The following is a 12,675-nucleotide window of genomic DNA, read 5'->3' on the forward strand; positions in this document are numbered from 1 at the left end:
GATTGAAGTGCACGATTTGAGAAATTAGGACCCTTTGAACAATATGTTGAATCATAGCTGCAGGATGTGTGAATATACTGAGTATATCTCTAGATCTATGATCATTGTTGTCTGGTTGTTTTTGTTATAATCAGAGCTACCGGTTTTTCTCATCACTTGCTCACAATTTCCATTCATAACATCAATGGTATCCTACATCACATTATATATTACCTTGAGTATTAGCGAGAAATTTATATAAATTTTAAAGGGTTTTCCGAGATTTGAATACTGATGCAGGGGTTCTCCACAAATGAGGCCAGGTAAGGTGATCGCCTCAGGAAGCACCAGGTAGGGGCAAAAGGGGGGCAGTGGAAGGGCCATGGGCAATGAGCGCTTTGATTGTGGCAAAGGGGTTAAGTTAAGAAACTGGCATTGGGGGGGGTGCCATTTTAGTTTTCATCTCAGGCAGCAGAAAGGCTAGGTGTACCCTGTACTGATGACCTAACGTCTGGATAGGTCATCGGTATCTGATTTGTTGGGGGTCCAACACCAGGGACACCCGTCGATAAGCTGTTTGAGAAAGCGCCACGGCCTTCTCACAGCTTAGCAAGTACAGCCACTATTCAATGTACAGCACTGTGCTTGGAAAGCTGCGAGAAGGCCACAGCACTCACAGGTATCACACTCAGCCCCATTCCCTTCTATGGGGCCAAGCTGCTCCTAGGCCACGTGACAGAGGAATGTGTCGTCAATGGCCTAGGAAAAGAAGGCCGTGGCACTCACAGGGGCGCCAGTGCTTTCTCAGCTGAACGGCGGATGTTGAATTCCAGCAAGCCCTATCCTTTGTCCCCAGAAATCTAACGGGAGGCCCAAAGCATTAACTGTTTGAAGAACTTCTTGAATGCATAGCTTGTCAAATTTAAGCTATTTAGCCTCCCTGTGAATATATGGTGTACTATATATACAGTACATTTTACCTTCAAATAATCTTGACCTTCAAAATTATCATCCCATTTCTATGTCCGATATTTATGTGTTCCTCCAGGACCATAATTTAAAATAACCATATCTGAGACAAGTACTCTGTACATATCTTTGCTTTAACACGAACAACCAAACAGACCCTTCGCATTCACATGACTAACTTGATCATTACCAAGTTTTTGAGAGAAACCAGTGTACAGCTAATGTAAAACATATCAATGTTAGGCAAATCTTCATACATTCCTAACTAAAAACTTTACTCCGACAGCCTTGTTGATGAAGAAACTCTAGCTACTTTCGTAATTCTAAGATGCTGGAGATAATCTGTTATTTAAGTCACGTGTATTGTAAAAGCCTTGATAGACCTTCTGTTAAACCAAAGAGGTTTTGGAACTGAGCTCTCAACATTCTTTTGTGACAGACAGAACCAAGCTGTTTCATTACTGATACTGGCAGGCAAGACGTGGGGAGGTGTTGCGAGAGGCTTAAATATATATTTAACACCACTTAACTACTTTATCTTACAAGAAAAAGGCATGCTCAGCTTATAGGATGTTTCTAGGAACTTGTATGCAATGTGTGCATTTCATCAGCTACAGCGCAAACTCTACTGTCCAGGCTGTTGATAAGTACACATTCAAAACTGACAAAATACAAATATGAAATGTTCATTGTCACAACATCTCAATCAATTCCAAATTCTTGGGATAAGAATGAATTACAAAGTATGTACGTAACTTTTCTATCATGTCGCATGCCACTTGGGGGCACGTCACCGATGTGGCCAGTCATTGGTCGCAGTTGTGCACATGAATCCTGCCCATGCTGGAAATTTACATGCGGAGAACAGAGCAACCAAAAGGATCAGTGGGCTGAAGGGTTACAGGTAAGTATGCTTTGATTTTTTAAGGATTAAAAATTTGTATAAAAAGCTGGAATACCCCTGTAAAAGGGTTGTTCAGGCATAATCAGCCACTTGATCTGACTTGGGACATAGAGAAATGCAACTACACGGTGTCACGGCAGACAGGATACAAGATACACAGGCCATAACAAACAAGTGTCTAGGCAAGAAGCTGGGGAATGGGGTCACCTCCTGACAAATCCCTACCAGCTCTCCCTAGACTGCTATGCCCACATTCAGACCCTGAAGATGGAAATGAATGTGTCCTCGTGCCTGGGCTGAAGATTCCCTAGAATCCCTAAGATGGTGAAAGGGGGAAAGAGGCAGCCTGCTCCCTCAGACCTGGAGGGGGCAGGCGTCTCTCTAACAGCCCAGACAGACAACCACAATAAAACAAAACCAACTTATCTTTTGCTGAGCAGGAACAGCCAATTTTTCCTTTCTTCCTCTGAACCAGACAGAAGCTATAACCCACCCAGGACACTGGGAGTGGGCGTAATTTAAACTCTTACCAATAACCCCACCCAGTGCACCTGAAGGGAGGCGGATACAGCTCCACTCCAAAACAATAACAAAAGGCTACACATGTGCTATTAACCTAGCAGACCTCCGCACATGACCTGAGCAGGGCATGACACACGGTGGATGGCACTTTTTCCAAGGCAACCATCCAATTCCCAGAGTATTATCGACAGGTCCTATTCCAGTTAATAGACCTATGCATGGTACAGGGATATAGGCAACAAGCAGTTATCAAAGCTGCTGTCCGACCCAGTGTACAATTGCATTTCTCTACATCAATGATAGATGGAGTTCCATGGTATTTCTTGGTAATCATGAATAAGGACCAATCCACAGATGTCCGAAAAGCATAGACTCTGTCTTTTTGAATTATGGATTTTATGTGCACCATGTGATATTTAATAAAGATTGTCACTTTTTGCAGAAGGTGGACTTTTACACTATTTTTTCATTTTACTGCTGTGGAGCTGCCGTTTCCAGTTCCAGTCCGTGTTTTCCTAGGTGGTGCCCTCTCAGGTGAGAACAGCCATTACTGCTTCTGTTTCTGTACCTTCCTTGGTAATGTTCCTCTTTCTTTATGACCAAATTGAAAGAGCGTTCTCATTTGGTGTTTGAGCTGCTGTAGTCAATGAATAAATTTATTCTATTATTAAATTTCTCACTTGAGATGTCGATGATAGATTTACAGTGGGGGGTTGGGATTGTTATGGTTTTTAACAGACTCACTCATGTAGTTGTTTACCTACTTCATGCTTCACCGTTTTTTTTTGTTTGTTTTTTTTCAATTTAGACTAGCCTGATACTTTTTTACCAGGCATACAAATCACTCTGGTTTCTTTCCATCCTGTATGTAGAATTCCTTTATTGGTATCCAACCAAACCCATGATGCACTTCTCCTTTTTCGGTGACAGCTCCATCACCACCCCCCAAACAACGCCCAGCTAGTTTTTATCTCCTCCCACCCAGCTAGTTACATAGACACTCCCCTATCACTGTTTTGTCCATAGACATAACATCACAGGAAATAAGAAAGAGCTGCATGGACATGGTCATGTGACCACAGCCCAGAACAGACGATAGGAGCACTAAAGGTAAAAGAAATACATTACAAGATTACAGATACCTGTATAAATAATTGTTTTAAAGGATGTTGATGCAAACTGTTAAACCTCTTTAAGGTATTTCAGATTATTTTGTGGGTATGAGGGAACAGAACCAATTACAACAAACTGATACACAAGGTCTCCTACATAAAGTGACCTTCCCATTTTAACACAATTGCATCAATGACTCTCGGTGGTCACTAGAAATAAGGTTCAGTACGTTCAGAAAGTCTTCAGAACCTTTAACTTTTTTACATTTTGTTATGTTGAGGCCTTGTGCTAAAATAAAAAAAATCTAGTTTTTCCCCATTAATCTGCACTCAATACCCCATAATGAGAATGAAATTAGAATGTTCGAAATCTTTCATTAATTGAAAAGGAAATATTCAGGCCCTTTACTCAGTATCTAGTTAAAGCACCTTTGGCAGCCTCCAGTCTTCCTGGGTATGATGCCAGAAGGATTGCACACCTGGATTTGGGGACTTTCTCCCATTCTTTTCCACTGATCCTCTCAAGCCCTGTCAGGTTAAATGGGGATCATTGGTGGACAGCCATTTTCTCCAGAGATGTTCGATTGGATTCAAGTCAGGGCTCTTGCTGGGCCACTTAAGGACATTCACAGAGTTATACCTAAGCCCCTCCTGTGTTGTCTTGGCTGTGTGCATAGAGTCAGTGTCTGGTCATTTGGCCCAGTCTGAAATCCAGAATACTCTGGATCAGGTTTCTCAGTAAGAATATCTATACACTTTGCTCCATTCAGCTTTCCCTCAACCCTGACCAGTTTCCCAGTACCAGCTATTGAAAAATTCCCCACAGCATGATGCTGTTACCACCATGCTTCACTGTAAGTGATGGGCAGTGTCTGGTTTCCTCCAGACATGACAGTCTTGTTTTCCTCAGACCAGATAATTTTGTTTCTTACAGTCTTTTAAAGTGTTTTTTTTTTTGCAAACTCCAGGTGGGCTTTCATGTGTCTTTTACTAATAAAAGGCTACTTTCTGGCCACTCTGCAACAAAGCCTAGATTGGTGGAATTCTGTAGTGATGGTTTCCCTTCTAGGAGTTTCTCCTATCTTCACACTGGATCGCTGGAGCTCAACCAGAGTGACCAAGGCCCATCACCCCCAATTACTTAGTTTGGTGGGGTAGGAAGAGCCCTGGTTGTTCCAAACTTCTTCTATTTAAGAATTATGGAGGCCACTGTGCTCTTGGGAACTTTCAATGCAGCAGACATTTTTGTACCCTTCTCCAGATCTGTGCCACCACATAATCCTGTCTGTGAGCTCTATGGGCATTTCTTTCCTCCTCATGGCTTGGTTTTTGCTCTGATATACATTGTCGACTGTAAGACCTTATTAAACTGGAGTGTATCTTCACAAATCATGTCCAATCAATTGAATTTACCACAGGTGGACTCCAATTAAGGTGTAGAAACATTTCAAAGATAAGCAAGAGAAATGGGAGACCCCCAGAGATAAATTTAAAATGTCATAGCAAAGGATCTTAACAATTATTTCTATGAAAACTTTTAGTTTTCCATTTTAATAAATTAGAAAATTATTCTAAAATTCTGTTTTCACTTTCTCATTATGGGCTACTCAGTACAGATTGATGGGGGAAACCTGTTTACCTTACTGACTGACTCCAATGCTTGGACATGCAGATTCTTAACCTTCTTCATTCTCTCCTTTCTTTCTATCTTTCTGGAGTACTGTAGAAATGATGAGGTCTTTATTTTAGTAGATAGTCTTGAGAGAAGGTGATTCTTTGCAGGGGCGTACCTAGAGCATTTGGCACCTGGGGCGAACCCTTTGTTTGGCACCCCCCATCCCCCCCCCCCAAGAAAGTTAAGAAAACATGCACAAACTTTTTTCACATGCACACCCCCTTAACGAAATAAACCCAAAACCCCCCTTAATAAAATAAACCCCTGCACACCCCTTAACAAAATAAAACCCCTTAATAAAATAAAACCCCTGCTCACCCCCTTAACTAAATAAAACCCATTAACCCCCCCTTAATAAAACCCCTTAACCTCCCTTAATAAAGTAAAACCCTGCACCCTCCTTAATAAAATAAACCCCTGCACACCCCCTTAACGAAATAAACCCATTAACCCCCCCTTAATAAAATAAACCCCTGCACACCCCTTAACAAAATAAAACCCCTTAATAAAATAAACCTCTGCACACCCCCTTAATGAAATAAACCCATTAACCCCCCTTAATAAAACCCATTAACCACCCCTTAATAGACCCCTTAACCCTTCCTTAATAAAATAAAAACCTGCACCCCCTTAAAAAAATCACTTTCCATCTGCACAAAAAAATCCAAATCCCCATCAATAAAATGAACAAATCCTGCACCCCCCCTTAATTACACCCTCTCTTCTCCCCTTAATTACACCCCCTCCCTCCCCACCTTAATTACATCCCCTCCCTTAATTACACCCCCCCTTAATTACACACTCCCCCCCTTAATTACACCCCCTCCCTCCCCACCTTAATTACAAACCCCTCCCTTAATTACACACACACATCCCTTAATTACACCCCCCCTTAATTACAAACCCCCACTTAATTACACACACACACACCCCTTAATTACACAATTATTTACTCACATTTTGATGATGCCTCAGGGCAGGCTCCGTCCGACCGCTGGTAATGGATCCTTCCGCTTCTTTAAAAGATCCGTGAAGGCGGCGCGGCGTCAGCGTCGTGACGTCATGTTGCGCGCCGCCGCAATAATCCTTCCACAGAAGCCGGCGCCTGGCGGAGTCGCGTCGCGGTGCAGCAGTGGTTGGAGGGGTGACTCCGTCATGGCACCCCCCTTGTGAGTGGAACCCAGGGTGGGCCGCCCCCCCCCGCCCCCCCCTTGGTACGCCACTGATTCTTTGTAACTTTGGTCCAGGCCTGTGAGAAGTACATGGAGCTTCCTCTCACTTCCTCCTCTGCAAACTCACTAGCAACTAGACTGAGCTAGGGGCAGATCCAGGATGCCCACTTAAATTACGCAGGGGCCGTGTCAGAGTTGGTTAACCCCATCACTTCCATACATAATCATACTGGAAATATACACGGCATAAAATGACATAACAAAATTACAATTTTGCAAGTACCCTGGTCTGGGGTACTGCACACCAAAACAGACTTTGATTATCACAACACGCTAAAAGCTCAAGTTGCATATTTTAGCTGGCACTTCCACTTCTCTGAGTTCAAGAACCACATCTGTCTTCCACCATTCCTTTACTTCATTGTTTATTTAAACATCCCTTAGTTTATATAAAGTTCTCTCTGACTGTACCTCTGCTTCACAGATTCTAATTGTGCATCTCTGTCAGACATTTCTTTATTTCTATGTGCCACTTGATTCTCCTTATCACTCAATTCAGCTAAAAGTTGTTGTTTTTTTAACACTTCATTTATTGTGACTTCAAATACACTGACTTTGCACGAACTCATTTTGCTCCCTTTTAGCATGGTCAGGCTTTTCAATATCTTCCATTAGTGAATTTTCTCTTAATTTTTCAATAATGTCAGCACATTAGGCAGGGAAAAACATGGAGGCAGGATCCCAGTCCACTATGCCTGCTTACTTGCAGTGCAAGCCCTAAGCAGCAAGTCCGCAACTGCTCTACATTCCTTATACTGCTAAGTGCAAGACAAATGTAGTACCCCAGAGTGGCACTGCCATTCCTCCACCCAGCTACTGTCTCTAATGGCTAACACAGATGTCATCTGTGTATTTATTTCAGGTCCTTTACACTGTGCATTGATAAAATTGCTATTAAACTGTTATGTTCATGTAATATGCCTGGTTCAGGTGGCAGCGGATATGACTTACCATTCCATTCTCCACCTTTTGGGCAGATGTGGGCTTGTCCTGCTTCCTACCAACGTAGACAATCTCCTGAACTCCAAACTGAATGTCAGAATGGGAGAGAAAGGTGATTTAAGCAATTTTGAGCGTGGCATGGTTGTTGGTGCCAGACGGGCCAGTCTGAGTATTTCACAATCTGCTCAGTTACTGGGATTTTCACGCACAACCATTTCTAGGGTTTACAAAGAATGGTGTGAAAAGTGAAAAAACATCCAGTATGCGGCAGTCCTGTGGGCAAAAATGCCTTGTGGATGCTAGAGGTCAGAGGAGAATGGGCCGACTAATTCAAGCTGTCACAAAGCTCAAATCATATCTAGTCATTTCCACTGGGCAGACAAAAAAAGCCAAGGGTAGTTGGTAGATTGTCTTGGCTACAGTTAATTCTAGTCTAGTGTTGGAGGCAGATTACTCAAGATGTTGCAGTGAGGGGAGGGTTCCCTCTCCTGCAGCAGGAGTCTCCCAGGGAAGCACCTCATAGAGCACCATGACTCCTTACAGATTAAGAGACAGAGTATCATGAGGGGGTCAATGGTCAAATGCACCCCACTCCAAAGGTACCAGAACCGCTACAGAGTCCAGTAATTAAGTGTGCCTGCCAGTTTACCCCAAAAGCTGCTGAAACCAAAAGAAAGACTGAATATTGTCTGGATGCAAGTTTATTCTAGTAAAACTGTTGAACCTTCACCAAGTCTGAACTCGACTTATTCTCTACCTCCTACAACTCTCCCCTTTATTACTCCGGAGCCTAACACTGGGGATGGACGGCATCCAGGTAGGAGCACCGTGACACACACAGAAACTATTAAGGCCACAACACACCTCTCGGCATTCCTTAAAAATCTGGGATGGACCCGGTACCCTTTTGGACCAGAACTCAGTAGCTTCGACCTGCAACATAGCCCACACACAAAGCAAATGAAACACTAATTCAGAATGAGCGCTCCAATGCTATGGACATGCTCGCATTACGAGGGGGCATGGCTAGGCAGTGCATCACAGGGGCGGGGCCCAGCATCGCTTCCAACATGGTGCGACCGCGGCGCACCGCGTTCCACAGCACTGGAGCCGGCACAGACAAGTTGGTGACAAATGTGTTCTTGAACACTAGAACATGCTGTTCCTTTACATCCTGCGATTGCTTTTCAAGTACTTGCTTTTACTACACACTGTGTAGAACCATATTAGATAGAGCGTATTCCATCTCAGCAAACTCCTTCTTAGTGACACAGACCATTCCAAGCAAACCCATCACATTTTTACTATGCATTTTTCTCTTTCACATTCTCGTTTTCAAGAAAGCATAAAAGATGCATCTTTAAGTTTTCTTGAAAACGTTTTTTTTTTCTTGCCCACAGTTCAGTATCAACAGTATATACAATACTCTAGAAAGTACTGTTTTAGACAACCACATATTTTACTCTAATTGTGTTATTTCACACATTTACCAAAACACAATTCATTATACTGTATGTGGCTCTACAACAACCAACATTTTCTTTTGTCCTCAATAATAAGAATGAGCAAATCAATTCGGTATGAATCATTTTCTTTACCAATTTTTTAAAAGATTTGGTTTTCAGCAAATCTAAAACCTTTGGGATTTGTCCGATGCAAATCGCTCAAAATGTTACAGTTTGGAAGACAGAGAAGAAGGCATCAGCCAACAAAAAGGGATCATTTTTGGACCATTAAAAAAAAATATATAACTATGGGCTATCATCCGTTTTCCCATAGCTATATATGTCACTTTAACATTACTAATGATATCTTGGCGGTATAGATCTTGAACATGGTTTGATATATAGTCCTAGGAGACTTCAGAGTGGCATGCATGATTGTTTAGGGCAAATGGGGTACTTTCTATTCCAGTCAAATTTATTCAGACCTAATTGAATCTGCCAGCTGATTTAACCATACTGGAACTAAAACTAATTTTGGGAAATTCACTCATCTCTACTCAACAGAAAATGCAGAAATAATTTTGGCTCATCGGAGCCAATACATTCTAATACGGTACGGAGCGCTCTCTCCGTACAGTATTAAAACAACGTTTTTATTGCAGGTAAACAAAGGGCCAGAAGAGAACCAGGGAAGTGAGAAAATATATATTGTTTTGCCTATAACTTGCTTAGCTTAGTTATATATTGCTGCCCATCAGATTTACAATGCTATATATATTTTCTTTTCATAACTCGGACAACCCCTTTAATCCCATCAATTTCATTATTATGGGCAGCATTACTGTTTAGGTGCAATATTTCACTTCTGTGCAAATTTTTTACTTTGTCATAATCAGCAAATACTTTTCAAATTTCTGTGCGGCAGTCCAATCACTGGATACCTATTTAAAAGTTTTACTTTAACTAGTCTTGCACAACCATTTGCTTTATCTATTTTCACTTTTGCAGACAGTTTACTATTGCAGCTATGTTCTGTTTAAGCCACAGGCCACAGTACTGCAGATATCAAACACTTGCTTTCAGGAGTTGGGTTGACATTTTCATGCCGGCATCCTTCACCGTATGTCACACTTATTAGCATCAAATGAAGCTTCTTCCTGGTTCTTAAAAAGTGTTTGTAGTTCTGAGTACCAAACAAATAGCACATACTGTATGCTAATGACAATACAAAGCCAATGGCTTTGATAACTGCCTTGCCCATACATAGGGTGCTACTTACCTTTTTGAACCTGAACTAACTTTTAACCTTTATGATGGCACCAAGCTCATTCAAGTCTCTTGTCTCTTCTGACCACTAGTTGTCTTGGGACAGAACACCTGTCTGTCTCCAAATAGTCCACAATTCACCAGCTTCCTGAAGAACACTGCACTTCCTTGCTATGAGCTCTCCTTCTGGAATAAGCCAGAGACAAGTGTGGTCAAAGTCCTTTTCAATCTTGTTTTTGGGTCACTCTCATGGGCAGTCTAGATTTACACCCGCACAATTATTAATGGAAAAGTATATGTTTACAAATATGTATAACATATCCCCATTCTTTTCTCTGGACCACCATACCTTTATCCAATAAAAAATTAAACAGATATCTCCTTTGTTGAGACAGTACCCATCAGTATCCATACATTGTAGGTTAACCACTGTTATTTTAGGTTAAGCAGTAGCATTTACATAATAAGGTCATACATATCAGAGAAAATTGTTGTTTGTTCTCTTGGGATCTCTCACAGAAGCAGGAGCTCAGACGTGTGCTTCCTCTCCACACTAGGGCTGAACTAGAACTCTGCCACCTGGCAGGAAGCAGTACCAGCCCACTCCTACCAAGAGGGGAAGAACAGCATGGTTGTCCCTGTTACTTGTTAACCCTTGCCATTAATTTCTCACTGGTATGAACAGCCATAACATATAATAAATAAGTAAAAAAAGGAATACATAAATATATACAATTGTAATACCCCCAGGTGTGGGGTACTATACTAATTCATGGGCATAGTTAGGAGGCGAAAGAGGCATTATGATTGCTGCGTCACCTGCGTGCCAAGCAGGGCATTCACATACCACTCTACTTTGTCCAGGGCCTTAACAGATGTAGCAGCAACAACAACATTACAGACGACAGACTACATGAACAGACTATATCTATACAGTCAATTCTCACTACATCTGATCTGTACAGGGAGTGCAGAATTATTAGGCAAGATGTATTTTTGAGGATTAATTTTATTATTGAACAACAACCATGTTCTCAATGAACCCAAAAAACTCAATAATATCAAAGCTGAATATTTTTGGAAGTAGTTTTTAGTTTGTTTTTAGTTTTAGCTATTTTAGGGGGATATCTGTGTGTGCAGGTGACTATTACTGTGCGTAATTATTAGGCAACTTTAGCAAAAAACAAATATATACCCATTTCAATTATTTATTTTTACCAGTGAAACCAATATAACATCTCAACATTCACAAATATACATTTCTGACATTCAAAAACAAAACAAAAACAAATCAGTGACCAATATAGCCACCTTTCTTTGCAAGGACACTCAAAAGCCTGCCATCCATGGATTCTGTCAGTGTTTTGATCTGTTCACCATCAACATTGCGTGCAGCAGCAACCACAGCCTCCCAGACACTGTTCAGAGAGGTGTACTGTTTTCCCTCCTTGTAAATCTCACATTTGATGATGGACCACAGGTTCTCAATGGGGTTCAGATCAGGTGAACAAGGAGGCCATGTCATTAGATTTTCTTCTTTTATACCCTTTCTTGCCAGCCACGCTGTGGAGTACTTGGACGCGTGTGATGGAGCATTGTCCTGCATGAAAATCATGTTTTTCTTGAAGGATGCAGACTTCTTTCTGTACCACTGCTTGAAGAAGGTGTCTTCCAGAAACTGGCAGTAGGACTGGGAGTTGAGCTTGACTCCATCCTCAACCCGAAAAGGCCCCACAAGCTCATCTTTGATGATACCAGCCCAAACCAGTACTCCACCTCCACCTTGCTGGCGTCTGAGTCGGACTGGAGCTCTCTGCCCTATACCAATCCAGCCACGGGCCCATCCATCTGGCCCATCAAGACTCACTCTCATTTCATCAGTCCATAAAACCTTAGAAAAATCAGTCTTGAGATATTTTTTGGCCCAGTCTTGACGTTTCAGCTTGTGTGTCTTGTTCAGTGGTGGTCGTCTTTCAGCCTTTTTTACCTTGGCCATGTCTCTGAGTATTGCACACCTTGTGCTTTTGGGCACTCCAGTGATGTTGCAGCTCTGAAATATGGCCAAACTGGTGGCAAGTGGCATCTTGGCAGCTGCACGCTTGACTTTTCTCAGTTCATGGGCAGTTATTTTGCGCCTTGGTTTTTCCACACGCTTCTTGCGACCCTGTTGACTATTTTGAATGAAACGCTTGATTGTTCGATGATCACGCTTCAGAAGCTTTGCCATTTTAAGAGTGCTGCATCCCTCTGCAAGATATCTCACTATTTTTGACTTTTCTGAGCCTGTCAAGTCCTTCTTTTGACCCATTTTGCCAAAGGAAAGGAAGTTGCCTAATAATTATGCACACCTAATATAGGGTGTTGATGTCATTAGACCACACCCCTTCTCATTACAGAGATGCACATCACCTAATATGCTTAATTGGTAGTAGGCTTTCGAGCCTATACAGCTTGGAGTAAGACAACATGCATAAAGAGGATGATGTGGTCAAAATACTCATTTGCCTAATAATTCTGTACGCAGTGTAGATAGGCACAGCAGTATGAATCTTTGACCAGGATAAAGAAAGGATAAAGAAAGGTCTAGCTCACCTTTCATTCCACCAACATTTCCTTTAAGAAATGTACC

The 12,675-nt window shown here is 41.9% G+C and overlaps 1 protein-coding gene across 1 annotated transcript in view; it reads left to right on the forward strand.

The window, feature by feature from the left end:
* Nucleotides 1-1,802: 1,802 nt before the first annotated feature.
* LPAR4 (lysophosphatidic acid receptor 4) overlaps nt 1,803-12,675 on the forward strand; it is a 94,720-nt gene continuing 83,847 nt past the window's right edge. Inside the window, exon 1 of the mRNA XM_040405724.1 lies at nt 1,803-1,852. The gene's annotated coding sequence lies outside the window, so the exon portion shown is untranslated. The remainder of the gene's footprint in view (nt 1,853-12,675) is intronic.

The sequence above is a fragment of the Bufo bufo genome, chromosome 8 (assembly GCF_905171765.1).
Source record: "Bufo bufo chromosome 8, aBufBuf1.1, whole genome shotgun sequence".
Classification (NCBI taxonomy): Eukaryota; Metazoa; Chordata; class Amphibia; order Anura; family Bufonidae; genus Bufo; species Bufo bufo.